The sequence below is a fragment of the Taudactylus pleione genome, unplaced genomic scaffold, assembly GCF_031769625.1.
Source record: "Taudactylus pleione unplaced genomic scaffold, aTauple2 ptg000792l, whole genome shotgun sequence".
NCBI classification, from domain to species: domain Eukaryota; kingdom Metazoa; phylum Chordata; class Amphibia; order Anura; family Myobatrachidae; genus Taudactylus; species Taudactylus pleione.
The window spans coordinates 630,379-656,753 of record NW_028285194.1 but is presented as its reverse complement, the minus strand read 5'-3'; the positions used below and the strand labels follow the sequence as shown (position 1 = coordinate 656,753).

The window sequence follows — 26,375 nt, the reverse complement described above, 5'->3', positions numbered from 1 at the left end:
GGGGCACTACTGAGGGCACTGTATAAGAGGCACTACTGAGGGCACTGCATAGGGGGACCACTACTGGGGCCACTGTGTATGGGGCAATACTGGGAGCACTGTATAAGGGGCACTACTGGGGGAACTGCATAAGGGGCACTACTGGGGGCACTGTATAAGAGGCACTACTGTGGGCACTGCATAGGGGGACCATTACTGGGGGCACTGTATAAGGGGCACTACTGGGGGCAGGAGGTTCTTTCATAAGTTATGCTGGCAGCATTTATTTGCCTACTGCAGTCACCATTTTTAGTGATAGAGGTGTGTGTCTGTGTCAGTCAATGTGTATGTACCCCATCATAGACTGAGTGGTATATTTTACTGTAGTGGTCCTAAATCCTGTGTAAGCTGTTTCTATCTATCTATCTATCTATTTATCTATCTATCTATTTATTTATTTGTGTCTAGGTGTTTTTTTCATTGGTTCGGTAACCAAGAATTTGGAAAAACCCCTTTCAAAAACCTGTGTTTGCCACTGCCACCCTTTACATGCAATACACTGGAGCCACTCCTGGCCGGGTTTCGTCAGATTGTAACTCTTAATGTTTTGTCTACTTCCTTTCTACAACTCAATAATGTTTTGGCTACTTTCTTTTTTTTTTTTTTTTTTAGATTTTGATGTCATCTTCTTAGTCTTTTTATTTTTGCCTTCATTCCAGAGGAAAGATTTCTTAACTTTCTGCAGTTTTGCCTCTTTTTTAATTTCTTATATTTGCCTCTAGTTCTAGCTGTTCTTTAATGCGAGTGTCAGTGAGTAACAGCTTGCCCCCGATATTGTGTAACAACTTGCCCCAAGTGACGTCAGATAACCAAGATGCCATAGTTCGATTACCATGCTTCAATTCACATTTATAACAATGATAAATACTGTCAAATCGCAGCCCCAGCGCCGTCAGAGGTCTGCACTCTTACCTCTCTGGGGATGTTGGAGGGGGGTGCATGGACGCTCGAAGCGGTACTGCATGTGTCCTGTGGTCTCGGTCCGAGAGTCTTGCCAACCCTCTTGACCACGGCATTCCTACTGCTTCCTCCATGGCTGCCACCATATTGGACTATAATAACATGATCAGAGCCACCCAATCATGCATCCTGACTTCAAGCTTCCACCAATCCTGAGCCAGCAGCGGGGATAAAAGGGGCATGAGTGAAAACACTCATTGCCTGAACAACTAGTTACTTCTGTGGTGTAACAGGTTATACTGTTACTGTCTCCCAGCATGCAAGTTCTATCCAAGTCCGGTTCTGCATGTTCTCCAGATGGTTCTAGTCCATCCTGCAAAGTTCTCCTACCCATCCCAGTCCAATTCTGCCAGTTCTCCTACCGGTCCCAGTCTGGTTCTGCAAATTGTCTAGAAAGGTCCAAACTGATCCTGCAAGTTCTCCTACTGGTCCCAGTCCAGTTCCGCAAGTTCTCCTACTGGTTCCAGTCTGGTCCTGCAAAGTTCTCCTACTGGTCCCAGTCCATTTCTGGCAGTTCTCCTACCAGTCCCAGTCCAGTTCTGCAAGTTCTCCTGCCGGTTCCAGTCCGGTCCTGCAAAATTCTCCTACCGTTCCCACTCCTGTTCTGCAGTTCTTCTACCGGTCCCAGTCCGGTCCTGCAAACTTCTCCTACTGGTCCACTCCGGTTAGCCTGAACATTGACGCTACCATCACTTACAGCAGTTACACTACCCAGTTGCTCCTATTGGTTCCAGTCCAGTTCTGCAAGTTACTCCAGTTTGACTAGCCGGGTTTATTCTGGTCACTTCACAGCTATCAATTGCTACCATTTATCACCAAAGGCAGTTCTCACTGCTACCCAAGCCTCTATGAGACAGAGCTACATATCACCTCCACGGTTCCAGCTGAGTTCGCCTGCTGCTGATTCCGCCCCAACTCCTGAAACAGGTAAATCTGTGACACCAGCCATGACAGTTAGTTCAGGCCCACAAATGGTTCTGAATCAAGCACAAGACCCTGGAACAAACCCTCTATAAAATCTGGACACCCGTCTGGATACACAGGAGGTAGCACATGCTCAAATGATACAATATTTATAATAACTTTCCTTACATTTGGTCAGAATCCAGTCTGTCTTGCCAGCACCCAGTACTTCAACTAGTACTCCTACTGTGAAGTCCGCTCACGCTGTTATATCCACTGTAGCCATGAAGTCTTGATTGCAGTTACCTACTCTAAACTGCTATAATGGCAACCCGAGGAGCTTTTGGGGGTTCCTCAACCAATGGTACACTTTGAGATGCTTCCCCATAATTTCCCAACACCAAGGGCTATGGTGGCCTACATTATTTCCTTACTGGGAGGTTCTGCTTTGGAGTGGGTGTCACCTTTATGGGAATGTTATGACCTGTGGTGTCCAATTACTCAGAGTTCATTACCTCTTTTAAAAGAATTTTCACTGAGCCTGGTCGTTCTGTGGCTGCCTCTACCGATTTACTTCGACTAAAGCAGGGACCACGCTCTGTGGGGCAGTATGTTGTTCACTTCCAGACTATGGCCCTCATTCAGACCCGGACGCAAGTGGCCGTTCGTACGTTCGACGTACGTACAAACATATGTAAATTCAAGCACTCGCTCGTATTTTCGAACGCAGCTAAACATCCTCCCCAAACTCTACCGACCCCTCCTCTAACTAACGAGCGTGCCAAATAGCGAGCGTACATCCCCAAAGTGGCTTGAAGGGAATGCACGCACAAGTACAAACCGGAAGTGGGACTGTCAGATTCCAATTACCTGCTCCTTTATTCTGCCTACCTCCCTCAATCGCATCATGCCAATCAATATATCAATTAGCTTAATTGTTGTTTTTTTTTTGGACAATGCAATAAACTTTAATCTTGTCCGTGTTTGTGTTTACCCGCAGAATACGTACGGCTTAAACATTCGCTTTTCTTTGTCAAAATACATGTTAGAGCCAATTAAACTTTTGTTTTATTTGTTTTTAACCACGCATATTTTCCTGGGTTCATTTCTTTATTTAAATTTGCTTACGCATGTCACTGCATCAAGCCTATCATAACTCTCAAGAGATTTCTGGCCCTGTCGAACACATGACATACACTAACCAATAGAATTGGTCCTGTTAATTACCCAAATACATTAGCCAATCAAATTTATTTTCGTGTCTTTATTAAAAATGATTTTTAACAAATACACCATTGCCATCATGAGAGCCTCGGCATTCACCAGGCACGATCTTTGTGTCCCTAACTGCGTGTGCATGTTTTCATGTATGTCCTATTTATTCATTGTACTCATATCTGCATGGCCATGTTTTCATGTATGTCCTATTTATTCATTGTACTCATATCTGCATGGCCATGTTTTCATGTATGTCCTATTTATTCATTGTACTCATATCTGCATGGCCATGTTTTCATGTATGTCCTATTTAGTCATTGTACTCATACCTGCATGGCCATGTTTTCATGTATGTCCTATTAATTCATTGTACTCATATCTGCATGGCCATGTTTACATATTTGTGTTGTCATAAATTAGTGTTTAACTAGGTTTTGGTTGCAACTAACCACAATTTGTTTCACATCTTTTAGGGGCAGAGTGAAGACTACGGCGTCATCGGCGTCACAGACGGCGCTCTCGCCCACTCTCCCCAACCCCAAGCCAAACCTCCACACCCCCAAATTCCCCTATTTCCCCCTTCTCCCCAGCCTGCACAGGCCCTGTGGAGGATGTTTCGGGGCTCCTTCCCCTCCATCCCAATTCCCACTCTCCTCCAACCACCCCTCTTCTAACTACCCCCTCCCCTGAATCCCAAATCACCCCGCCAACCTCGTTGGGGAATGGAGGCACCTCCGAGGAGGACGAGGGAGTGGCTTCTGGAGCGGCCGTTAGTTTGAACGGTATGTTTTTTTTTAGTTTAGTTTAGTTTTTTGCAAAAACTGTTTGTATGTAATCATGTGTCTGTGTCTTTTTTTGTGTTGTTTCGGAGAATTTGTTGGAGTTTTCGGTTTGTCTTTACCTGTTACTGCTGATTTCACCATACACATATCACACCTGTCTGAATCTGATTTTTTGACTTTTAATTTTTGGGGGGACCATTTTTGGGTGCTTGGTATTTTCAGTGTAATTCTGATTTTGGTCACAATATTGAAATTTTTGGTTAGCTTGGTTTGGCTTGTTTTTTAATGTGGTTTCATTATTGATGTATTAATCCCCACACTTTTCTAACCCACAGAGGAACAGAGGCGTATGGCGGAATTAGCAGGATGTGTGGGACAGATGCGTGCCCACGTCATCGGGCAGCTGGTGGTCTTTGACCATATGTCGGTCCTCCTTTGGAACTAGTTTTTGGATTTTTTTGGGCAAAAGTTTTATAAAAATAAAAATTTAAACTTAACGTTCTGTCTCATTCCTTGTTTCCAAATCAGAGATTGTTTACACTGACATAAGTAGACTCTTCCAGCAAGGATTTGCAATTATTGTCACTAAGATTGTGTGTTGTATTTTTTAGGAAAACAGGCACAAGAAACACCTAACAGTAACAATCTGATTGGCCTTTTTTGGTGTTGTACAAATTATATATTACTACATTTTACAGGTTCCTATTTGGGGGGCAACCTGCTTAGGCCGATATTACGAAGCCAACTGATTGTACAGGATTACTTTGGGTGTTGGTTTGGACCCAGAAAACATCTTACATTTTAGCTCAACTTGCGTCATTACAGGCTTACCCCTTAGGCAAATTTAACGTGGGTGAACCTGGTTACACTTGCTTGTAATGTGCAAAAAAAGGTACAAAATGACACTCTCAACATTTATTCACAACATAACTAAAATAACAAAGTGTTCACTCACAAACAATACACACAGTGATAATCATAAATACAACCCATACAACAACCTTTTAAAATAAAAAAAAAAAATCAAGAACTGGTTGACGAAGGACCATGCCAACATGATTCCACAAATGTGGCATTGCAATATGGGTTCCAGAATATATTTCCAAAGTGTCCCCATGAAGGTTTTTTTTAGGGTAGCAGGAAGTAGTCATCGTTGGAGTCCCAAAGATTATGAAAACAAACAGAAGATGGAGAAAAAAACACAAAATAATTAGATGTTCTCAAACAATCCTTACCACATTGTGTCTAAACACTGTTGTGTTGCCAATAATTACCTAAAATATCTGGCCACCACATCATTGCGTATGGCCCCCCCACATACTGACCTCCGACCAACCTCGGGGGGGGGCATCCTCAGGTAAGGCATCCTCTGGCTGCATTGGGACACCACTCCTTATGGCGATGTTGTGAAATATCCCACACAGGACTACAATTTTAGAAACCATATCCGGCAAATACATGAGCTCGCCACCAGAGCGGTGGAGGCATCTGAATCGGCCTTTTAAAAGGCCGATACAGCGCTCCACCACTTGCCTGGTGGCTGTAAGTGCGGCATTAAAATTACTTTGTGGCCCTGGTGTGGGAGCCAAATAAGGAGTGAGCAGCCAGGGCGTGCAAGGGTAGCCACTGTCTCCTGTGAAAAAGAAGTGACAACATCAGGATCACTGTGTATCAAGCTTAACATTGTTATGTACTAAAGGTCTCCACTTACCCAGAAGCCACGCATCACCAGCTTGTAGGTTGTTTAATTTTTGCCATATCCCTGATTGCCGGATGACGAATGAGTCATGTGCACTTCCTGGTAATTTTGCATTCAGGGACAGGATCTGGAGGGAGGCATCACATACCACCATTACATTCAGGGAGTGATAGTGTTTACGGTTGCAAAATATGGCCTCCAGCCCTGCTGGAGGCTGAAGTGGTATGTGAGTACCATCCACAACCCCTATGATGTGTGGGAAGCCAGCTATTTGGTAAAAATTGGCCTTGGCCACACTAAGGGCACCCATATCCAAAGGCATTTGAATAAAATGATGGAGGTGCTTGAAAAGTACCTCCATCACTGCCCTCAGGATCCGGGAAAAGGAGGATTGGGAGATGCCCGCCTCTATTCCCACCGTTGTTTGAAACGATCCTGAGGCACAGAAATGTAACACCGCCATAAATTGCATAAGTGGTGGTATTGCTGTAGGACTGTCAATTTGCCGCTCAAGATCACTCTCTATTAATGAGAGAGTGTCTATGACGATTTTGGGAGGAAGACGGTAGCGTCTTAACACCTCATCATCGGGCATTCCAAAAAGGGTGACACATGTTCGAAATATCTGGGGCCTTGCACGCCTACGATGCCTACGCCTGGGACGAGATTGAGGTTGGTCGGCTTCCGGGAGCATGGCCAGAACAATCCGACCAAGATCAACCTGAAATGGCAAGATTTGAATGTAAGGCTTTTTTCCCCCCAAAAAAAATAGATTTTTACTTAGCTTGATGATACAATCCATTGATGCTTACATGCCGGGGTATTGTCATGTTTGGGCCAAACTCTAAATAATCACAATATAAAAATGCAAAAATTTAGGGTGGGCATTTAGGAATCTAAATTGGGTGCAAGACAAAACATAAAAGGGGAGAAACACACATTTGGCCAAATAGCAAAACGACAGTGCGCAGACTACCTCAAATTGGGCCAAAATGTAATCAACAAATGCTAAAGGGAAAACACAACCAATTTAACGTGTCTAAATAAGCATTTAAAAATGCACTAATTAGTTCGCAAATACCAGTCACAATAGAAACAGTTAAAAATGCGCTAATTAGTTCGCAAATACCAGTCACAATAGAAACAGTTAAAAATGCGCTAATTAGTTCGCAAATACCAGTCACAATAGAAACAGTTAAAAATGCGCTAATTAGTTCGCAAATACCAGTCACAATAGAAACAGTTAAAAATGCGCTAATTAGTTCGCAAATACCAGTCACAATAGAAACAGTTAAAAATGCGCTAATTAGTTCGCAAATATCAGTCACAATAGAAACAGTTAAAAATGCGCTAATTAGTTCGCAAATACAAGTACACAAATACGCAGATAGAAAAATACGAATTATTTGAAACATTTCGGACTAATAAAAACAAAGGTTAAAAGTGTAAGGCCAAACAAAGTTGCGTAAATACAAACAAGAACATTTAATAACCAAGTGAAAAAAAAAACTTACCAATAGATAATATATAAGTCTCCGGATCAAAAGGTCGTTGTGGCAGAGCCAAAATAAACCTAACAAAGGGGAAATTTGGAAAAATTAACGAGCCAAAATTCAGGAAAAGAAGGAGACACAAATTGATCAAAAGTTAGACGGCCAAAAACTTACCAAATAAATAAACGCCCAAAAAAAAACACCAGAAAAAAAGCGAACGGAAAAAAAATAAAGAAAAAGACCAAACCAAAACAACTCCCACCAACGCCAAATCCAAAACCCGCCAACAATCAAGTCCGACCAACGTAACCTCCAACAATCAACAAACGCCACCTCGACTTGAGACGCCCCAAGCCATAAATAGTATTTAGTTTCCCGCACAAATTAAGGAGGGATCATAGGAACGCACAATCAATGATGCGGCCGAAAAATAAGGACGCATGTATAAATACGTCACGAGCCAACAGAAAAGTTCTGGTGTATTTCTTGTTTGGAGATAAGACATGGCTACAGACCAGGGAAACAATCGGCAACAGTCTGGCGGTAAGTATTTCAGGCATTGGTAAACAATGATTAATTTGAAACATAATATAGTGCAAGTTGTGAAGCTTACAATTCTCAACATTTAAACAAATAGGTGAGGAGGATGACATGGAAGAGGCTGCTGGGCCCAGTATTCCGGCCAAAGCTGGCAAAAAGAAAAGGCAGCCACAATTCACAAGAAAGGAGATGGAGGTTTAGGTTCAGAAGTGTGTGGACATCCTGCCACAGGCAGACAGGAATATGAGTGCAAGCCAGAAGTGGAGAATGTGGGAGGAGGTAGCCGTTGCTGTCAATAGGGTGGGTGATTATGTCCGTCTAGCCCGGGATGTCAAACGGCGGTAAGTAAACACTTGACCCCCCTAAAACCAAAAGCCATTTAAAACAAAAGGATAATGGTTCCAATTTCACCCACAGATGGGCCGACTTCAAATATTGCCTGAAGCAAAAACTGGCGGACAGGGCTAGGCATGCAAGGGGGACATGTGGGGGTCCCACCCCTGTGTCATTGGAGTTGAATGATTTAGAAGAGCTGGCACAGGGGTGTGTGCAGGCTGTGGAGGTGTTTGGCGTGTCCAACATGGATACGGACATGCCAGACTTTGCGGCTCCTCATGTTGTCCAAGGTAAATATTGTGATGTCACCAACTCTGAAATGTTATTGTGCCAATATGTAGATTCTAATGTGACTCTTTTCTTATTTTTCCAACAGAGACACAGGCGGATGAGTCTGCTCCAGAGGGGAGCCTTGGCCGCAGAATTTCTGCAGGCTCTGCAGGGGAGGAACCAGTACATCCGGCTGAGGACCCTGCAGAAGCCAGTCCAGGGTAATCGCCCTCGCAGGCAGTGTCCCTCCTCACAGAACTCAATTTTAAATCGGATTTCCATACGGAGATTCTGCAGAGGATGGACGCCAGTCTGGTACGGGTGGCTGAGGCCCTGGAGCAAAATGCTGCGACCAACGTGACCATTGGTCAGGCCCTGGCGGAAAATACCAGGGCCAACATCCGCATCGCCAATGCCCTGGAGCAGCTCGTTCGCCAGCATGTGGTGGAGCCGACCTCCCTTCCTGCCGGAACATCAGGATCCTCCACCTCTGGCACAACATCAGCCAATCCTCCAAATGTGCCTAGCCCTGTGCCTAGTCCAGAGGCCACAACATCTGCCTCTGGACAGGCCAGCCCGATGACATCCCGGACCCGGTCTGGCGCCCTCCCTCCCCCTGCCAAACGGGGGAAAAAACGTTGACAGCACTGGCTACTTTTCCCACACTCCTTCTGTGCTTGCCCCATATTCCTTTCTGGCCAAAACTTCCCTCTCCTTTCTTGTGAATTGTTTTTAATTTTTAGCTTTACGTTTCCATAACTTTTATGTTTGCACAATTATTAAATTTTTTGGAATGAACACTGCAAAAAATGTTTGGTGAAAAACTGTGCATGAAATTGTTTTTATTTTCCAATAAATTTGAAAAAAATGTACGACATTGTATTCTGACATTATTGTAGAAATGGTTTACATTTAATCCTGGCCCACAAGGCAAAAACGCGCACCACCAACATTTTACCTGAGAAAAAAAAAGGGCTCTTTAAGGAACGTTTGTAAATTTACATAAGAATGAAAATTCACCAGCCAAAAGCAAAATGGACAAAACCACACAAACATGATGACATTATTGTTTCAATAGGCCAAAAACCAAATATCAACCCAAACCCCCCCCCCACAAATGTACGCTAATTGATTGTGTAATCCTGACATTAGCAGCTATGATTTCCACCTGCGTACGGTTTTATGCTAACCCAAAAAACTGATTTCCAAACACATTCCAAGCCGGTTTTCAATACAACACTAATTGATTTTCTGACAAGCTGTGATTAATCGATGCAACATCGTGGAGTGCCGGGACGGAGGAGAAGGCCATCGCCAATGTGGTCGAGTAATCCAGACCCTAAGCTGTGTGAGCATTTTGAACGGAAAGAGGATCATCCAGTGACGTATGAGTTGGTACGAACACATTTGACGTTCGCATCTGATAATGTATGTACGCCCCAAAAACGCCTCACCACGCCTGTGTTTTTCCATCTCCACCCCGTCAATGCCCAAAAACGCCCTGTTCTGTCAAACACATTTGACATGTCACTTCCTGTACGCTATTTGACGAATGAGACAATAAAAGCTCGCAATCTGCCGTACGCACATGCGCAGTGTTACACCGACGCATGCGCGCTTTCTCAACATCGGAACGCAACGAGCGTAATGCTGTTAACGAACGGCTCTGAATCAGGCCCTATAGCCTCTGAGTTACAAAGGAAAAATGATGCCCTTCAAGCAGCATTTTTTAATGGCTTATCTGAAATATTAAAGGACAAATTAGCTATGAGAGAGTCACTCGATGATCTAATCTCGTTGTGTGTGATGATTAACCTTCGTTTTACAGGAGCGTGGTCTCAAGAGAAAGCAAGGGGATTGTCCTAAGTCATGTACTATTCCTGGGGTTCAGCCCAAGTCTCCCACAACTGAAGAACCCTTGCAGATTGGCCGTTCAACATCGCCATGGAAAATTATGTCTATACTGTGGTTCTTCTGACCACTTCCTGAAGAATTGCAACCTTCATCCGGGAATCCTGCAATCCTAGCCTGTTCCAGAGAGGTCAGGTTGGGAGTAACTTTAAAACATCCTCTTAAATCAGACTGTTTCATTCCGGTAACACTGAAGGGTCCATAAAGTTCTGTGAATCTGTCTGCTTTACTTGACTCCAGAGCCGCGGGTAATTTTATTTCTTCTTCTTTAGTTCATGACCTACATTTTCCATTCAGGTCACTAGACCTTCCCATCATGCTTACAGCAGTCAATGGGACTCGAATCGAAGAAGAGAATATCTTGTACTTCACAGAACCTGTTATTCTTCAAGTGGGTCCTTCACATCAAGAGCGCCTATCATTCCTTGTACTTCCTCAGAATTTGCATCATCTTGACTTGGGGTTACCTTGATTGCAGACCCCTAATCTGCATCGAATATGACATGGAGATGAATGAAAAACAGCTTTTAACACCAGGTAAGGCCATTACGAGTATCTTGTGATGGCTTTCGGCTTGTGTAATGCACCATCGATGTTCCAGAACTTCATAAAACGAAACCTTCCATGATATCCTGTATCAATATGTAGTCGTTTATTTGGATGACATCTTGAAATTCTCACAAGATCTAACGACTCACCAGCGTCAAGTTTGGGAGGTATTGCAACGTTTGCTTGGCAACAACATGAATGGCAAAGTGCATCCTTGAAGTCGCCAGTGTACCATTACTAGGTCATATCATCTCCAGATGGATCCAGAAAAGTTAGTGGACATTCAGATTGTGCTCCTCCCTCCACATTGAAGGCTGTGCAATGCTTTTTAGGCTTTCAAACTACTATAGGAAATTTATTAGAAATGTTTTCTCCCTGGTAGCACCTATCACTGCTTTGACTAAAAAGAGTGCAGATCCAACCCGTTGGCCTTCTGAGGCTCATTCTGCTTTTCTTTGTTTAAAACAGGATTTACTTCTGCATAAGTACTCTTGCAACCCGATTTGGAAAGACCATTCATTCTCAAAGTTGATGCATCTGCTGTGGGTGTTGGGGCTATTCTCTCACAATATGCAGATGATAAGAAATGTCATCCATGCAGCTTCTACTCAAAGAAATTTATCCAAGCCAAGCAAAACTATTCCATTGGTGATCAGGAACTTCTGGCAAATAAGGTTGCACTAGAAGATTGGAGATATCTTCTTGAGGGAGCCCAACATCTAATAACAATTTATACAAGTCATAAAAATTTGCTCTATTTGTCTACAGCCCAATGTCTTAATCCATGCCAGGCTCACTGGGCACTTTTCTTTTCCTGATTCAATTTCATTATAAAGTACAGTATCGTCTGGGATCCATGAACACTAAAGCAGACGCTTTATCTAGGTCTCTGACTACAGATGAAGACAATAACTCTTTCAAGGGACCAATCATTAATCCTCTTGCTTTTGCTGCTACAAGTACCACTCTTCAAACTCCTTCATCTGGAAGATCCAGAGTTCCTGATAATTTAAGAAAAAGCTTTTGTCTTGGGCACTCGCATATTGGATTGCTGGGCACATTGGAGTCCTCAAAACTTATACATTTCTACAACAGTCTTATTGGTGGCCAACCATGAAGTAGGATATCCAAGATTTCATTAAATCCTGCCCCACTTGTGCTCAGCACAAATCCACTCAGGGCCCTCCGGCAGGGCTACTGCAACCTTTGCCTGTACCCACTCAACCCTGGACATACTTAGCCATGGACTTCATAACAGATTTACCCAAAGAGAGAGATTATAATACTATACTAGTAGTGGTGGATCGCTTCACGAAAATGGCTAATTTAATCGCCCTTACTGGGCTCCCTGCTGCTGCCAAACTTGCCCAGACCTTCTTTCGTAAGTTTTTTAGTTACATGACCTGCCTCAAGAGATTGTATCAGATCATGGTGTCCAGTTCATTGCCAAGTTCTGGCGAGCCTTATGTACAGTCATGCATATCAAATAAAATTTTTCTTCTGCCTACCACCCACAAACCAACGGACAAGTTGAGAGAGTTAATCAAGAATTAGAGACCTTCCTCCATCTTTACATAACCTCTTCACAAGACATTAGGGAAAACGTTCTTTTCCCTAATTATAGACATCTTCCGATTAGGGAAAAAAACGTTTTTGAGACATTAGTGGTTGTTCGGTTGCTAAAGAATATTTCACCTACAGATTGGCATTAAGGAACTTTTGGGACTTCGCCACACACCACCCAGATAGCATAACCCAGTGCGCACCACCAATATATTTCTGATGGAGATCAAGTGAGGTTAGCTACCAAAAATATAAGACTCAAAGTACCACAAATGAAATTTGCACCTCGTTTTATTAGACAATGTCCAGTAGAAAAAGCTATTATTCCTTTGGCCTATAAACTCAAGCTCCCTGGTCACTTTCGTATTTCTAATACATTCCATGTTTCTTTGCTGCAACTTTTTGTATTAAAACTCTTCCAGTCTTCTCCTCCCAAATTGCCGCTGGTCCAAACCAAATGATGAGTTGAATGTGAAGTTGCCAAAATTATTGACTCTCATCTTCGCCAAGGACAATTACAGTATCTGATAGACTAGAAAGGCTATGGGCCTGAGGAGAGATCTTGGATCAAAGCCAAGGATGTGAATGCTCCTCGTCTAATCAAGAGTTGTCATCGGAAATTTCCTCACAAGCCTAATAGATGTCTGGTGGCCACTCTAAAATGGGGGGTACTGTTAGAGCATGGCCCTGGCGCCGCCAGAGGTCTGCACTCTTACCTCTCTGGGGATGCTGAAGGGGGGTGCGTGGAGCTCGAGAGGTCCTGTGGTCCCACTCCAGGAGCCTTGGCCACGTGCCTGGCCTCGGCGTTCCCTCTGCTTCCTCCATGTGTGCTACCATGTTGGATTTTAATCACCACATGATCAGAGCCACCCATTCATAGATCCTGACTTCAAGCTTCCTCCGATCCTGAGCAAGCAAAGGGGATAAAAGAGGCATGAGTGCTAACACTCATTATACTGTTACTGTCTCCCAGCATGCAAGTTCTATTCCAGGTTCCCGCAGTCCCAGTCTGGTTCTGCAAGTTCTCCTATCTGTCCCAGTCTGATTTTGCAAGTTCTCCTACCGATCCCAGTCTGGTTCTGCCAGTTCTCCAGCTGGTTCCAGTCCTGTCCTGCAAAGTTCTCCTACCAGTCCCAGTCCAGTTCAATCGGTCCAAGTCTGGTACTACAAGTTCTCCAGCCAGTTCCAGTCCATTCCTACAAGTTATCCTACCTGTTCCAGTCTGTCCTACTGGTCCCAGTCTGTTTGTGCAATATCTCCAGTCAGTTCCAGTCTGGTCCTGCAAAGTTCTCCTACCTGTCCCAGTGTGGTTCTGCAAGTTCTCCAACTGGTTTCAGTCTGGTCCTGCAAAGTTTTCCAGTTGGTCGACTCCGGTTAGCCTGACCATTGACGCTACCAATGCTTACAGCAGTTACACTACCCAGCTGCTCCTGCTGGTTCCAGTCCGGTTCTGCAAGTTACTCCAGTTTGACTACCTGGGTTCCTCGTGGTCACTTCACAGCTATCAATTGCTATAATTTATCACCAAAGGCAGTTCTCACTACTACCCAAACCTCTATGAGAAAGAGTTATAGATCACCTCGACGGTTCCTGCTGAGTTCGCCTGCTGCTGATTCCGCCCCGATGCCTGAAACAGATAAAACTGTGACTCCAGCCATGACAAATACACTAATGGTCTGTGACTCTAACAAAATGAATGATAAACCCTTACTGTACCTTTAACAGTCCAGCCAAGATACAACTTAAAATCTAGGTGAAAAATATTACTTTGGAACAAGAAAAGCAAGTTAGTTTAGGTACCTATTACATAAACATGGCTGCGCTAGCATCGTTTCACAGGATGGTAACATGTTCAAATTTATTTCCAGTCGCATGAACCATGGCGTGATGTGGCATGGTTTTAGATTCATTGTAACAACTTGCCTCTGTAACAACTGGCCCCGCATTCTTACAAAAAAACCCCATTAGGTCCACACTGGCCAAAAAACGACTGCTACTATCCCAGCAGATTATAACCAGTTGGAAATGACACTTTTTATGGTTCCTTTGAAAAAGCCCCGGCGAAACGCACGTCAGACAGCTTGCTAGTGGGCTCCAAAGTGCGCACTTTAGACCCCTACACCACGGAACAATATACAAGAGGGAGAGACTCATGACAGGTACTTTCTTCTACTCTTTCCTGCTCTCTCATTGCAACAAGCTGCATGTTTTCTCTGAGCTGCCGCAAGGTAACAGGGATACAGATGAGACTGGGTTGCAAAAGCAGAAGCAGCTTTCTATTTTCAAAGTGCCAGTACCAGGGACTCTCATTCCCTGTCCTCTATATATCTAAGACGGGCAATAGCAGATCCAGGGTATATAAGTGCACAACTCTATATCTGGATCTATACCAGGAAATTGTTTAGTACTATACGTACTCTCCTTTTAGGAATTGAGGGACGCCTCTACAAACCACCATCTTATAGATAGAGGTGGTATCCGTGGTGTTCAGCATTTTAATTGAGGTATTTTATACCTCCGTTCATGTTTGTTGTATGTGTTTGTTATTATTTCGCCTATTGTTTTTGTGTATTTATATAATTTGGTGTTACATGATTTTTTCAATATGCGTCAACTATGTACTGATCACATAGGTGGTTCCACTAATCATTAGAACATCGTAAAACCAATACAATTTTCAAGGCACAAACTGTATTAGAGCATAGGGACAGTCCCAATCTTATTAAAAAAGTCTACTGGTCCCAGTAGGATAATGAGGGATTGTCTTACCATATACCATTAGGTGTTATGCCAACTAAGATATTGTATTTGGGCACATTTACCATTTACATTGTTTGATCTATGGACTGTGAGCACAGCATTTCACCTATATAGATTTAGAGTGTATATACAGAACCAGTAGCACTGGCACTATTTAACGTTTATTTCATGATATATACTAATAAACTGTATCAATGTTTAGATAGGATCCAGATGTATGGTGGTATTATGATGTATTGACTGGCTGTAGATGTATGCATATGATTGCTATTAATGTTCACATCCGTTCTTTCAAACATCATTAATAATGATATAGTGGACCACTTATAACAGATATAGTGTATCACATGGATAATAAATGTATGTTTTGTGCTGTCATGTATATGTAGGAGAAACTGTATGTTCACCTACCTATTTTTTAAATAATTAATAAAATTTAGTTTTAATTTATTACCTAGCTTAGAGTTAACTGGATTATACAATATATAAACAAAACAACGTTAATCTCTAGCCACCAGAGGCAGAGAATTGCAACCAGATATATGAAAGTAATGTCCTCACAGGCGGTATCAGTTTGTAAACCATTTAGTCAATGAGATAATAATAGGAGTGTGCCCCTATAGGAGTTCTTTTCTTTCTTTCTCCCCCTTTTGTACTTTTTATGGTTCGAAGGATGGGTGGCTCATTTATAAAACAATTTTTACATCATTCTAATCCAGCGGTTCTCAAACTCGGTTCTCAAGACCCCACACAGTTCACGTTTTCTAGGTCACCCAGAAGGTGCACAGGTGTATTCAGTACTCACTGACACATTTTAAAAGATCCAGAGGTGGAGCTAATTATTTCACTTGTGTTTCTGTGAAGAGACCTAGAAAACATGCACTGTTTGGGGTCCTGAGGAATGAGTTTGGGAACCTGTGTTCTAATCAAAATAGATGTTTTTGGTTTGTCCATAGCTATACATTATTCATTGGACTTTTACTGACAACAAATTTAATTATTATCGTCATTAACATGAAGCACTTTTTCTGTTACATACATCATTTTCTTGCTATATGTTTTACTGTACAATTTGTTCCTCGATTTTCAGGTACAACAAAAAATGTGAAGCTTTTAAAAAACTATACCCAATTGATAGCATAATCATTTGTCGATGTCGTTCTATACCTAAATCAGAGAGAATCCCAGAATTTTTTTTAAAAAAGAGATATTAAGGGAGGGGCAGGAAGTAAAAGGAGAAAATGCCACAAATTAATTGGAGGAAATAAACCAAACATTTTTGGAGGATTGACAAATAAAGATAAGCCATAAATAGTATATCATGGAGAGGATGTTCATAGGGTTTGGCTACCTATATTTTATTAGTTACAGTGCAATGCATTTCATGTATTCAATAACAAATTATTTTGTTTATATGACTTGTAACATGGTAGCCTCATTAAAACGACTGTAAATCCCTGGGGGCTTATTACACAGAGATCAATATCACAACATGTAGAATATCTGGGGAGGGAGAGGGTGTATGATAACGCTTGTAAAGAGCTAGCCCCAATACCAGAGTTGATTTGGCAATGCCCTTCTTGTGCACTAACTTTGCCGAGCTCTCTCTCACCCAGGGCACTGAAATGTCTAGTTATGGCTATGTGTGCCATGCATTGGGTTTGCCTTCATTATCCATTCTTTTTTAGCCTCCTAAGTAGTGAGATGAGGGCGCATGTTAATAAATGCATTTCAATGATGTTTGAAGCCTAGTTGTGAGCATTGGAAATTGCAAAAAATGAGGACCCTTGGTTAAATGTTTTTCTCAGTTTAATTTTTTCTCTTGTGCTAGATATATTCAGATGTGCATTGGCAAGGACAAACACTGACAATTGTTCTTTTTTTTATTCCATATAGTGCATTTATATTGCCATGCAGCTGGTCCCCTACAAAATGCAGGTGAGGCTGTGTGTGGGCATACAGTATTTCTTTTCTATTATAAAACATTTGCCAGAGTTCTCAAATTTTAGTTTTCCTGTGTTCCTTTTTCACTTATGCTGTTTATACAGTGATGGTACAATATATTGCTCGTATTACCCAGTCCTAGCAGTGACTACTGCATACAGCACAGTCAGTGGCCTCACTGGGTTTGATGTAACCAGTGCACCTACTACTTGCCCTCTCACCTCTCGTGTAGATTCCTTGCTCGCAAAAGTGGCATGGCCTGGTTTCCACGAAGCCACCACCCCTGTTGAATGTCAAAACCTCGTTCTTGTCACGCTTGGAGCTTGCCCAGCCCCCAGTTTCTCCGGACACAGCGTGCATCATGGCGGCTTGGTGACACCATCCGAGGGGGTGGCACCAGTACAGCAGAGTAACTCTAGTATATTGTAGTCACACCCTCGGATGGTGTCACCCGGTGCAGCCCATACCCCCCTAATGATGCCACTGAGCCCAGTATAAATAGCATAGATGATAAGGGAGCCTGATTTAGTAAAAACTCCATCAAGTAGTGTAAATATAACATCTTACAGAAATAGGTCCTGATTCTGAGCCTGACGCAAAGTGGCGGGAAGCCGTGGAAGCCAGACTTACTACCTTATGCTAATGCAAATATCCATAGGGCTAATGTGAGGATACTTACGTTTGCAAGCTGTGAATCCGCAAATGTCCACTGTTTTACTGTCCATAGCTGCTATCATCATCATTAGTATAAGCACTTGCACCTGCCCTATTGTGACACCCCTGAAAGATTCCCCTAGGGAAAGGAGGGGTTAACTCCCTGACAGCCATTCACTTGAATAGCACAGGACTGCAGTGTGCTTGGAGGAAGAGGAGGACTTTAGGACCCAGAGCTGGCTGTAGGGAGCACGTGTAAGCAGGGTGTGCACTGACTGAGAGAGAGATCCCAGGAAGTGTGAGGAGAGGCGAAAGCACATGGTGACCAGAGGCCAAGTGGAGAACAGGAGTGCTGTGTGTTTGGAGCCCCTGTAGTTACAGTAAGTGAGGCAGCAGTGTGAGAAGAGCAAGACCCCTGGAGACAGGCAGTGGATGGCTGAGGCAGAGTGCTAGGAGAGCTGCATTATCCTAACAGCAATCACACCAGGGTGCAGACAGCAGAGTGGATGACACTTCTACCAGCTCCCTATAGCAGTCATAGCTGTCAGCCTTTTCCCCTATCTTTGCAACTATTGTACTACAGCAGTGAATGGAGGCTGCAGCTCCTGATTAAAAGAGTCAGCCAGCTCCACCAGAGACTGACCACAAAGTGATACAGGCAGCACTGTGGTGAGTCAGCCAGCTCCACCAGAGACAGACCATAAAGTGATACAGGCAGCACTGTGGTGAGTCAGCCAGCTCCACCAGAGACAGACTACAAAGTGATACAGGCAGCACTGTGGTGAGCTCTGAACTTTGTGACATTAAGCAGCACACTCACATACACCTCGGACACTATTATTGCCATAGTACATTGGGACAGCCTGTTTTTGGAGCAAAGCTACAGTAACTTTCCTGGTATAATAGCTATTATACACTATCCCACTATGATATTGTCACCTGGTAGTTATAACCGGAATCATCAAGGACATATGTGTCATATAAGGAGAATAAAGTACTTCTCATACTTACCCTTGGGCCCCAACGTGCTGATCAGCCTGGAGTATTGACATTATTCTCATGCGCACTAGTCAAGGGTTGTGGGATTGTTTATCAGAGTTTTGCAATGTAAGTTATTGGTTATGTGAAGTAACAATGATAATGGTAACTATGCAGTATTACCGGTCACTGTGAGATCACTTGAATTGTATTTTGCACACCATATTTGCCATCAATGTGATGTCATTTTATGACCAGCTGTTTGTTTGTGAAAAGTAAGATTTGCCAAGTGAACGTATTGTGAAGAATCCTATGTTACATGATTATTTCCGTAAACTTTGAGAGTTACAGTCTGTTTACTAATAAAACCGTGCTCTACGGAAACTGTTTATCCGTATCTTTGTGTGATCCCCATCCTCCTTGCCTCTCCAAATTCATCCGAAGAACCTGCTACGAGCATACAGGCCACAAGGTGAACTGTTTAGCATTTACCTGCCGGGTGCGACATTTGGCGTCACTGCGAACAGGATTCAGAGTCTAAAGCAAGGAGATTGGGAACCCAAGAGAAGATGTCAACAAACCAACCCACACCAACAGAGCTGTACAGCAACAGAGCAGGACCACCAAACCCAGCAATGGCGCAGATTAACCCGATTATGCTCCCTTACTATTTCGGGGCCCCGTGGCTCCCAATTTACAGTGGAGATGTTCATGGCACATATGGGAAAACCCTTATTGAATTCAAAAATAAAATGAAATCTATGTTTTGGCTGTACCCCTAAGTGACCAACAATATGTAGAGATGTTGATGGGCCAATTAAAAGGATTATCCCTCAGAGAAGTGACCTTGTGGCCATTGGATGAGAGGTAAAAAGTAGACCAGGTGTTGAAAAGGCTAGCCACTACCTTTGAAACACGAACACTCCCCAAACTAAAAATTTAATTTTATGCTCTTAAGCAGCGATCGGGAGAAACCCTCTGGGACTATGCGTTGAACTTACAGGAAGCCTTACAAGCAATACAGGCTGTTGATGCGGAAGAAGTCAGAAACACTGACGAGGCCCTAATAATTCAGCTTATCGAAGGGTCCATGGGAGAAGGTATTCAAGCACAATTACGATTGTTGAGACTGCAGATGCCAGACGATTCATTTTTGGATTTCAAAGAGGCCGCGATCAGAGTAGTAGGCACTAATACAGACCAAAATGTGGCGTTCCCCGAGATGCTAGGATTCCATGAGCGCCTATATTCACATGGGACTGCATGCTCTAGTTCTGAGAGGATGTCAGAAAGCAAGGATACTGTACTACAAAAGTGTCCTAAAGAGATGCGCAACTTGTCAAAACCGCAAACACCCAGCTCGACTGAACCTCGGTGGCGAACAAAGAGAAGAGCCACCAATGATTCGTGGGAACCCCCGCAGAGTGGAAGGAGGGCCTCTGACCGTTTTAACCCTCAAGGTCGACCGATCTGCCGATATTGTCGCAGGATCGGCCATATTGAAAGAAATTGTGCTTATGGGGAAACTTTAAACTCTAATCCCCCGAGGAGGAAGACCAACCCTCGGGGGGAAGAACAAGAGTAAGGTCAATCTCTGCAGAATGGTGGCCCCGCTTTGGCAGACAATGCTCTATGGGTAACAATGAGTTGATCACTATATTTGATACTGATCCTCCAGTCCACACAAGGAAAATTTCAGGAGAGGTCATCTGGTTTCATGTGAAACGTGGGTATGGGTTCATCAATCGTGATGACACCAAGCAAGATATTTTTGTTCATTATACGGCCATCCAGAGGAAAACCCCAGAAAATACCATCATAGCCTAGGAGATGGAGAAATTGTGGAATTTGATGTCGTTGAAGGGGAAAAAGGTCTACAGGCAACAAACATCGCTGGTCCTGGTGGTGCTCCAGTTCAATGCAGCAGATATGCAGCAAATCACAAGCATTACTGGCGCTATTCACATCGCAGAGGTCCTCCATGCTACTATCAGCAAAACTGGCAATACCGTGTAAGAGGAGAGGAGCCCCCGGAAGTTGAAAATGTGGCAGAAAGTGTATATCACCCACAGCCTTATATAATGAGTTGCAACCCACCGTACATTTCAGAGCAACCATATAAATGCACACAACAATATCTTGGTGTCCCAGAAGAAAGTGAATCGTCGGGACGAATAGATAAGCAAATTGTGGAGGAACATAGTTACACAGTGCAGCAGAACCTGCAGGATGTAACCGGACCACAACTTCTTCCACATCCAGCATGTGAGAATAAGGCTAGGATGGAGGACATCGGTTCTAATATGACCGACTTTGATCAGGCTGATTCAAGTGCAGCTGACCAGAAAAAGTACACCAAGGAAGTGCTATACACAGCTGCAAGGGAAGGCTTGGGGGTTCCATTGAAACTTAATGCATCAGATTCAGCTATGTCAACGTCTGAGCCTTATGATCAAGCAGAATCCCTGAACGAAGCTAAAGAGGAAGTAAAATGGCTTTTTCCAGAGTATAATCAACCAGACGGTGAGTAAACCTCAATGAGTTGTGAAGAGTTTGTCTTACTACTGCAACAGGCAACGAGAAAGTCGGGAAAAAGGAACAAAGGTGCCCCATCTGTACACTGTAGAAAAAAGAGCGGTCAGTAGGGATGACCCTACTTATGTTTCATTTGTCATAATGGTACTAATGTTATTGCCTTGACATTGTTTTTGTAGCACAAGTTTACTGAAATGTCATTTTCAAAACTGTTTTCCCTTGCCATTACCATGCATTTAATATTGAATGGCTTAGAACTTTTAATTTAGTTTGTTCCTGGTATTGCTGTCGCTGTGATGACCTAGAGACTTTGCTTGGGACTTTGAATGTACCTTTTTGCGTGGGGACACGCAACCTTCAAGTGGGGAAGTATGTGACACCCCTGAAAGATTCCCCTAGGGAAAGCAGGGGTTAACTCCCTGACAGCCTTTCACGTGAATAGCACAGGGCTGCAGTGTGCTTGGCGGAAGAGGAGGACTTTAGGACCCAGAGCTGGCTGTAGGGAGCACGTGTAAGCAGTTTGTGCCCTGACTGAGAGAGAGAGATCCCAGGAAGTGTGAGGAGAGGGGAAAGCACATGGTGACCAGAGGCAAAGTGGAGAGCAGGAGTGCTGTGTGTTTGGAGCTCCTGTAGTTACAGTAAGTGAGGCTGCAGTGTGAGAAGAGCAAGACCCCTGGAGACAGGCAGTAGATGGCTGAGGCAGAGTGCTAGGAGAGCTGCATTATCCTAACAGCAATCACACCAGGGTGCAGACAGCAGAGTGGATGACACTTCTACAAGCTATCTACAGCAGTCATAGCTGTCAGCCTTTTCCCCTATCTTTGCAACTATTGTACTACAGCAGTGAATGGAGGCTGCAGCTCCTGATTAAAAGAGTCAGCCAGCTCCACCAGAGACAGACCACAAAGTGATACAGGCAGCACTGTGGTGAGTCAGCCAGCTCCACCAGAGACAGACCACAAAGTGATACAGGCAGCACTGTGGTGAGTCAGCCAGCTCCACCAGAGACAGACTACAAAGTGATACAGGCAGCACTGTGGTGAGTTCTGAACTTTGTGACATTGAGCAGCACACTCACATACACCTCGGACACTATTATTGCCATAGTACATTGGGACAGCCTGTTTTTGGAGCAAAGCTACAGTAACTTTCCTGGTATAATAGCTATTATACACTATCCCACTATGATATTGTCACCTGGTAGTTATAACCGGAATCATCAAGGACATATATGTCATACTCATATAAGGAGAATAAAGTACTTCTCATACTTACCCTTGGGCCCCATCGTGCTGATCAGCCTGGAGTATTGACATTATTCTCATGCACACTAGTCAAGGGTTGTGGGATTGTTTATCAGAGTTTTGCAATGTAAGTTATTGGTTATGTGAAGTAACAATGATAATGGTAACTATGCAGTATTACCGGTCACTGTGAGATCACTTGAATTGTATTTTGCACACCATATTTGCCATCAATGTGATGTCATTTTATGACCAGCTGTTTGTTTGTGAAAAGTAAGATTTGCCAAGTGAACGTATTGTGAAGAATCCTATGTTACATGATTATTTCCATAATCTTTGAGAGTTACAGTCTGTTTACTAATAAAACCGTGCTCTATGGAAGGAAACTGTTTATCCGCACCTTTGTGTGATCCCCATCCTCCTTGCCTCTTCGAATTCATCCGAAGAACCTGCTACGAGCATACAGGCCACAAGGTGAACTGTTTAGTATTTACCTGCCGGGTGCGACACTATGCTGGGTGCAAGAGATCCATTAGAGACTTCAACATCAAACCAGTCTAGTAGCGTAGCTACAGTACATGCCCCCAACACTCCCATGAGACCCCTACGAGACAGATCTGCTGCGTGCGACTGCAACACTGCAGCCGGCCAGAAACGCCCATTTTATACAAAGAGAGATCTGGCTAAGATCTGTCTGACAACCTGCTTCTGCGCATGCAAAGTTTGCTAAAGCTGGCTATTTGCGGCTGTATAACAAGGCTCAGAATCAGTCCCATATTGTATAATTAGTGCACGGTCTGCAGTGTAGTGGGTAGGTCATTACAGTATAAGGTACATATAAGGCCTGATTCAGAGATTTATACAATACCGAGATTGGGTGATTTTTGGCCATTGCACATGTGTGAAAACCGCACTGTGTAGATGCAGCTATTGGTTTGTGATTACGCTCGCACAGAGGATTCACTCGCAAAGTGAGTGACATATAGTCAGCATTTGGGGGAGGTAACAGGGGTGGCTGATGAAACGCAGGAGTGCCTGACCGTTTGAATGCCGTATCATTGGCGTGCATAAATTAGCCATTGCGATCTCCTTTGTAGCATCATAGCTCTCAGTGTGTCAGGAAAGATGTAGACTCACTGAGAAGCTTTGTGGAGGCCAGATCTGCGTCAATGTTCCCGATGTTTACACTGATGCATGTCATCAGATGGATATGAAAAAGCAGCATTGGGCGTCCCTATGCTCGGATACGCTTTGGAAAACAGCATATTTTCGCAATTGCGATCCGTGAGAGATGGTGGTTGCGTTTGTGTTAGCGTAAATCTGTGATTCAGACCCACAGTTTTTTTTATATTAAAACTCCTCAATGCACATTTTAGGTTATTATACATACTGTACTACACCGTCACGTATTTTCCTTAATTATTTCACTTTCACAAACTGATTAATATACTTTTTCTCTTTCTGTGCTTCTACTTACACCCTCCTGACTCCCCCTACTGATATGTGAATCTCTGTCATAGAAAACTTCATTTGATGTATGATAATGATTGATACATTATAGTTCATGCATCATCCTGACTTTGAGCAAGATGGGAGTTAAGAGTACTATGACTGAAGGCCATAGTAATAGCGTACAGTACACTTTTACTAATATACTGTAAATTGCACTCAAAAGAAAAATCCATCTAAGATTGAAAAGTTATTAATCCATTATTATTCTGAATTTCAAATAGGATTTGAAAACAAAAAAGAATAGCAAGGCATGAAATAAAGTATGTGTGAAAATTAGTTAACCAATATCACTTCTCAGATATAATTAGCAATAGCAAATTATCATTCATGCCCACATCAGGTTTCATCATTATTATTATTATTATTATTTCTATTATTTCCATTATTATTATTATTATTTTTATTATTATTATTATTATTACTACTTCCATAATGCCTATTTCATACTTTCAAGCAAAACAATGCGGTCAATCCAATTAGGTGTGATTTGCGAGTAGCGATTTTGCTTCATGAAACTCGATGACTTTGCACGAATGTGAGCACCCGAGAATTCTCCAATCCGATTAAAAATGCCTATTCACGGTACTCGCAGTGGAGGTTTGCGAATTGACTGGCAAATGCAATATGAGAGAAGTGCATAAAAAAGTGGGGAGACCATCCTGGACCCCACAAAATAGATAATTTAATTAGCAGGACCGTATACAAGGCTGTTTGTGGGCATTAGGAAAGTACTGAAGGTTTATAAATGGCGTCAAATGGCTGACTTTTTTTTAAAAAAATGCCAAAAAATTATAAATTAACTTTTTTCAATTAATTTCAAATTAATTAAAAGAGAAATGCAAAAAAAGTAGGAAAAAAGGAAATTTTGGTGTACTTTGAAGACACATAGAAAAATTGTAAAAAATGACTAAAAAAAAATATTTTTCAATTAAAAAATACTGGAATTAATTTGGGGTGCCAAAACTAACAAAAATATTGATTTTGGGGTAATTTCAGGCCACTTTTTTAACCCCAAATAATGATATGCAATTATTGGACTAATTAAGCTAATTGGAATTTCCACTTGCCTAATTAGTCATTAGGGGGGGTGTCCAATGGGTTCAGCATCGTGTCCCAACATTTTGACCCCTAACTCTGCACAGTATGAACAAAGCCTTTGTGGCTTCTTCCTAAATCTTGGAGAGATTTACCTAGAGTGTTGTCATAATTCCAGAAAACCTCATAGGAAATTTCATAGTCACTGGTGAGGCTTGAAAAACTTGGTGAGAGTCTCCACATCATCACTCTTCTCCAGTGGGGCCTTTGAGACCAATCTTTACCCAACAATAGCCAAACTGGGGAAATTTATAATCTTTATTGAAATGCTCACTAAATGAAACACTAATATTCTAAAGTAGATGCAGGGCCTTAAAAAGAGTTGTTGTTGTTACCCCAATGGAATAGCACTCTGCAGCAACTTGGCAGCTTGATCTTAGGATGTGCCTGGGACCCAGTCACCTGATTTCTGACCCGACTCTCTCTTCATGACATCATGATGTCACATGTCCAGGGGATGGGGGTGGTAGAGTCTAGCATGGGACATGGGAGTGTCCTGCTACGGCCCTGAGTAGATGTCTTGAGCAGATATACTGTACAATCACTCAAATATTACTGGTTAGAATGCCCTGAATATGTTTGTAGTATAACCATGTGTAGATCCCCCCAAATCAATCTTTTCATGTAGTATTTGCAACTCATATTTGCCATTCACCATCTTCATCTCAGGTTTGCTGTTAAAATGTCTGCAGCTCACGTTCATTGTAAATGTTAATGTAAAATGCCGTCAGCTCTCTTCACCCCGATGGGATTCAGCAAATCTGGAAAGTCCTTGCTGTAGCCTGATAGGCTTTCCTGGGTCTCCATTGCTGTCAGGTGATCTTTTTTTTTTAGTAATACCATCTATAGGTAGATTTTCAGATGCTTCATAAATACAGTTAAGATGTTGTCTCCATATGGCCATTACAGACAGTAATACAGCAGCACTGTCATCGTGTGTAGTTTTTCCCTCCCACCGCGAATGCCAGTGCCCACTGCCAGGCTTGAGACATTGTCGCGGTTGCGCATGGTATTCTGGGACTTGGAGCAGACACAGGAGAGAGAAGAGTGGGTCATGGAGATGCAGCCTACAGCCTGAGCCAGCCTGCCTGCCTGACTCTGAGCAGACAGAGGGAGGTGAATAGCTGGGAAAAAGGGGTGGACATTACAGTGCAACATAATGTGTAAAGGGCATTACAGTATGGCATATTGTGTAAACAACATTACTTAGTGTTGCATAATGTGTAAGGGGTATTACTTAGTGTGGCATAATGTGTGAGTGGCATTACTGCGTGTGGCATTATGAGTTATAAAGAGCATTACTGTGTGTGGCATAATTTATAAGGGGTATTACCATGTGTGGCATAATGTGTTATAAAGGTCATTACAGTGTGTTGCATAAGGGGCATTA

General features: G+C 42.9%; 1 pseudogene; it reads left to right on the top strand.

Annotated features, from left to right (window-relative positions):
• Positions 1 to 19,234: 19,234 nt before the first annotated feature.
• LOC148474945 (uncharacterized) lies at positions 19,235 to 21,244 on the top strand (annotated as a pseudogene).
• Positions 21,245 to 26,375: the final 5,131 nt, after the last annotated feature.